Here is a 6,000-nt window from a genome sequence, read left to right as displayed (position 1 = left end):
GATCAGTGCCATCCTAAGAGATCAGTTTGGCATTCTACCAAAAAGGAGGGCGATCGGCTATACTAAGCCGTATCCTAGTGATTATGGTTTAATTCCCCTACTGCCAAGTATCAGCTTCCTGAATTCTCCAAATTCAGTGGAGCAGAAGGATCTAGCTCTATCGAGCACGTGAGCCGATACTTAGCACAATTAGGGATGATCTTGGTGTTGGATCCCTTGCGAGTGAGGTTTTTCTCGCAATATCTCACAGGGCCAGCCTTTGGGGGGTATACATTGTTAGGCCCTGATTCAATCCGCACGTGGAAGCAGCTGGAGGAGCAATTTCATATTCAGTATCACTCGGAAGCTGCAGAAGCAGGAATTGCCGACTTGGCGCAAGTGCGGCAGAAGCTTGGGGAAACTGTGGCAGAATATATCCAACGCTTCAGAGTGGTGAAAAACCGATGTTACTCGACCCTGATTTTGGAGAAGGAGGTGGTCAAGCTGGCATCTTTGGGATTACTAAAGCTGATCAGGGATCTAGCTTTTCAATTGGAGTTTAATTCTTTGGCGCATTTGGTACAGAAGTTAACAACGTATGAGCAGCGCCACCCAGAGCTATACCAAGATAAGTTCAAGCGTCAAGTGACATTGATCGACACAAAGGAAGCTGAAGACTCTGGGGATGTTCAGGAAGTGGCAGTCGCAGAATGGACTCGAGGGGCAAACCCCGTGTCCTGTAAGTGGGTGAAACAAAAAGGGCCTGCGAAAGGTTTCGACTTCGACGTGACCAAAGTTGAATAGATATTCGATCTGTTATTGACAGAAAAATAGTTGAAGTTACCTGAAGGTTATAAGCCTCCTACAGCGCAGGAACTGAAAGGGAGATCATATTGCAAGTGGCATGACTCTTTCACTCACAACACAAGCAACTGCAAGGAACTCCGGCGGCAGATCCAATCGGCCGATTGATCTTGGACCAAACCGCCATGAAGGTCGATACCCAGCCCTTCCTGAGTGTGAACATGGTGGAAGGTTATGATCGGTCTACGAGGTGGCAACTGGATTTCGTGCTCGGCATCAATATGGCAGGGTTTGCATCATGCCGCCAAACCAATAATGAAGAGGCTGATCCTTGCGATCGGCCCCAAAAAGAAGAAAAGGGATATATCACAGAGGAACAAGTGAGGCATGTCAGGAATCAGCGGCCAGCTTCTTCTGATCTCCTCAAGAAGTATGAATACCAGTACCAACAATGTCTCCGGCATGAGTCAGAGGAAGAGGAGTATGAGCGCCATACTGGAAAGCGTTTGAAGAAACAGGAAGACGCGCGTGATCATTGGCATTGCCTGTTCTTCAGGTATTGTTGGGATTCCAGCATGAGTCAATTGCCTACTACCAAGGACTGCCCAGAATGCGCACCTAGGAAGCAAGACACAAAGGGGGTCTCAGTTTTTCGGCGTTTGGGACCTGTGCCATCTCAGCAAGAGCAGATTCAACCACCACAAAGGAGGGTGGACTTTGAAGAAGAAGAGGATAAGTATCACCATCCGCGCTGGTGCCCTGATGGACTTAACCATTCTCAAAAACGTAGGGTTCAGCGGTTGCGTAGCCTAAAAGAAGCTGAGACTAGATATCTTGAGTTACTAAGGAAGGCGCGCCCGGATTTGGCGGATAAAGTCCACTATGCGCAGAAAAGGGAGTCGCGCCATCCTAGGAAGGAGTGGCGGCCGAAGTCAACAAGAGCCGATGTGAAGGCATCGGCTGATATGCACATGGTGTTTGTGCTCCCTACAGAATTCCACGCTCGAGCCCATGAGGAGTTATCGGTAGCCCAGCTTGACTTGGGGCCGCGGGCGGTAATATTTGAGAAGCCACAGGCAAAGAACTACAAGCATTTGAAGGCTTTATATCTCAAGGGTTACATAAACGGTCAGCCCGTCAACAAGATGTTGGTTGACACAAGAGCGGCAGTTAATATAATGCTGTACTTAGTACTTTGCCGCTTGGGGCGGTTAGCTGGGGATCTGATCAAGACCAACGTCACGCTAAGTGACTTCAACGGGCAAACATCAGAAGCTCAAGGTATTCTTGGTGTGGATCTGACTGTTGGAAACAAGACTATCCTAACCTCTTTCCTCATTGTTAACAGCAAGAGCACATACAACATCTTGCTTGGTAGGGATTGGATCCATAGCAACTGCTGCATCCCTTCCATAATGCATCAATGTCTAATCTAGTGGGAAGGAGATGAGGTAGAGGTGGTTCATGCAGATGACTCGATCGAGATCTCACATGCTGCTATGAGCATTTGGGACGCGGAGGACCAAGAGCCGATCTCAGGGATCAGTTTGGAAAGCTGCGACCGCATTGAAGCTACAAAAAATAGGGTGAGGCTGGTCTTATCCACTAGCCTTATAGAGTATATGAGTCATGGAAAACGAGCTGCTCTGACGCACTTAATGAGGCCGATCCCCGCAATCAGCCCCAAGAAATAAAGTGTAAATCTTTGATGTCAAGTGTTGCACATAGAAGTTATAGGAGGGCCCACTTTGACAGCCGGCCATACTCTTGTTGTAAAGTTTCAAAAAGCAATGAAGGACATAAAGCAGTCGATCTCGATGATCAGCCGAAATTCTTTTTATTATCTTCTTTGTCCATCTGCAGTGTTGATTTAACAGATGATGGGAAACTAGGATATGGGTTTACATCGGCTGATGAGCTCGAAGAAGTAGATATTGGTCCTGGGGATAAGCCACTACTAACATTTGTCAGCAAAAAGTTACGCCCATGTTTATGAGAGCCGATGATTGTTTTTCTAAAGGAATACACAGATTGCTTCACCTGGGATTACACGGAGATGCCTAGGTTGGACACGAGTATAGTCGAGCATCGGCTCCCTCTCAAGAATGGATTTTGGCTATTTCAGCAGCGAGCGCGATAGATGAAGGCTGAGGTCTTGGTTGAAGTTAAAAAGGAAGTGGAGAAAATGCTAGAAGCAAGATTTATCAGGCCTTGCAGGTATGCTGAGTAGATTTTAAGTGTTGTACCTGTGCAGAAGAAGGATGGCCGATGGCGAGTCTGCGTGGACTTCAGAGACCTCAACAGGGCTACTCCAAAGGATGAATATCCGATGCCTGTTGCAGAGACATTAATTAACGCGGCTACCGGTCATAAGATCTTGAGTTTCATGGATGGCAACGCTGGTTATAACCCGATCTTTATGGCTCCCGAGGATATAAACAAGACTGCATTCAGAGTACCTGGGGCAGTGGGTCTGTTCGAATATATGGTTATGACTTTTGGGTATGACTTTTGGGTTGAAGAATGCTGGCGCTACGTATCAGCGTGCCATGAACTACATTTTTCACGAGTTGATCGGCAAGCTGGTGCAAATTTGTATTGATGATGTCATGATGAAGTCTGTGTCGGTTGAAGGGCACTTGGAGGACTTACGACAAGTTCTGGAACGAACTAGAAGGTTCAGGCTTAGAATGAATCCGAAGAAGTGCGCTTTTAGCATCTTGGCTGGTCAGTTTTTGGGTTATTTGGTTCATGAAAGGGGAATCGAGATCGGTCTAAAAAGTCAAGAAGCTGTGTGCACCATGGTGCCACCTACTACGAAGAGGGAGCTCCAGCAGCCCATTGGTAAGATCAACTTTGTTAGAAGGTTTATTTCCAATCTCTCCGGGCGGATTGAGCCTTTTATGGAGTTGGTAAAAACTAAAGCCAATGAAGAGTTTTGCTGGGGGGCAGAGCAGCAATGGGCATTTGAAGGGATCAAAGAGTACCTATCAAAACCACCTGTGCTTGTTCCACCCCAACAAGATAGGCCACCTATGCTTGTTCCACCCCAACAAGATAGGCCATTTTACGTGTACCTATCAGTAGGTGACACCTCCATCACGTCAGTAGTGATACGAGTGCATGAAAAAAAGAGAGGGTTGTGTTCTACCTCATCAGAAGGATGCTAGACGCGGAGACAAGGTATACTGATATCGAAAAGTTATGCCTTTGTTTATTCTTTACATGCACCAAACTTCGTCATATCCTGCTATCAGCCGAGATAATTATCATCTGCAAATCGGATGTCATAAAACACATGCTATCGGCTCCTGTGTTGAAAGGCCGATTGGGAAAATGGATGTTTGCATTATCAGAGTTCGACATCCAATATCAACCCGCGAAGGCAGTCAAAGGGCAAGAGTTGGCGGATCTTATTGCAGAAAGGTTCAATACTAACATAGCAGCACTTTCCATACGTGCATGGGCCATATAATTTGACGGGTCAGTTTGCGGAGATGGATGTTGTATAGGTATCCTGCTTGTATCACCTCGGGGGGCAACGTATTCTTTTTCAATCAGATTGCCTACCGCTTGCACCAATAACCTCGCACAATATGAAGCGGTGCGTAAAGGTATGGAATTGCTTCTGGAGGCCGGAGCTGAAGCAGTGGAAATTTTTGGGGACTCGAAATTGGTAATCTCTCAGCTCATAGAAGAATACAGATGCGAGAGCGAGTCGCTTTTCCCGTTATGGGTACAATATCAAGAGCTGATGGCCCAGTTCAGGTACATAAATTTCTATTTGATACCTAGGGTGCGAAATTCTGAGGCCAATGATTTGGCACAAATGGCTTCGGGGTACAAGGCTGTAGAAGATAGAACCGACCTTCAGGTACACCTACTGGACCAAGGAGATTGGAGAGCTAATATCTTCAATTATTTAAAGGGTTCGGCTCGGGGGGCACCCAAGAGGATACGCTACAAAGCTATGAGATATGTCCTGATAGGAGATGATATGTTCTACAGGACTTTAGAAGGACTGCTGCTCAAGTGTCTGGGCCGGTTGAATCCAATCGGCTTTTATATGAAGTCCACGAAGGTACTTGTGGGACTCACCAATCGGCTCACAAGATGAAGTGGCTAATTAGGCGATCAGGGTATTACTGGCCTACCATGCTTGAAGATTGCTTCAAATATTATAAAGGATGTCAGGCATGTTAGAGGTTCGGGAAGATTCAGATGGTACCAGCATCAGTAATGAACCCTATCGTCAAACCGTGGCCATCACGGATTACTTTACCAAGTGGGTGGAGGCGGTTCCCATGAAGTCGGTAGCATCCAAAAATGTTTTAATTTTGTCAAGGAGCATGTCATTCATATGTTTGGGATCCCCCAGACCATTACAACAGATGGAGGTTCGGTCTTTATTTCAGAGGAATTCAAAAAATTCGCCACTGACATGGGCATCAAGCTGATCAGGTCATCTCCATATTATGCCCAAGCAAACGGACAGGCTGAAGCATCCAATCAGAGCCTTATCAAGCTGATCAAGAGAAAGATTGATGAATATCCTAGGCGTTGGCATGAGGTCTTATCAGAGGCATTATAGGCATACCGTATCTCTTGCCATGGAGCAACAAAAACTTCTCCTTGTCACCTAGTGTATGGACAGGAGGCTGTTTTACTGTGGGAAATTACGGCCAGCTCGAGGCGCATAGAGTTTCAGAATGACTTAACAGCTGAAGAATATGCTACTCTGATGAATGATAATGTTGAGGACCTCACGGAGCTCAGGCTTTGGTCACTTGAGAAGATCAAAGAAAATAAGGCCAAAGTAGCCTGCGCGTACAACAAGAAAGTCAAGCCGAAAGAATTCCGAGTTGGAGATCTGGTTTGGGAAGCAGTGCTACCATTGCGGACTAAAGATGCAGCGTATGGAAAATAGTCTCCAAACTGGCACGAGCCTTACAGGGTTAACCAAGTCCTATCGGGGAATGCATATGTGCTAGAAGAATTAGATGGCATCAAGTTCCCAGTGGTGGTCAACGGTCAACATCTCAAGAAGTACTTCCTGAGCATGTGGGATGGTGAGCAGTAAAGTTGATGCTACACATCAGGCTGTGAACCGATATGATCAACGGGCCCGAATAAGAAGAGAGCCGAGGCTGTGCGGGAAGATATGAGCCGATAGAACCCAATGGCTCGTACAGATGGAGCTGGTGATATATGCCAAGA

Source organism: Panicum hallii, chromosome 9 (assembly GCF_002211085.1).
Source record: "Panicum hallii strain FIL2 chromosome 9, PHallii_v3.1, whole genome shotgun sequence".
Taxonomy (NCBI): Eukaryota; Viridiplantae; Streptophyta; class Magnoliopsida; order Poales; family Poaceae; genus Panicum; species Panicum hallii.
The sequence above is the reverse complement of the archived record's forward strand: the minus strand, read 5'-3'. Positions refer to the sequence as shown.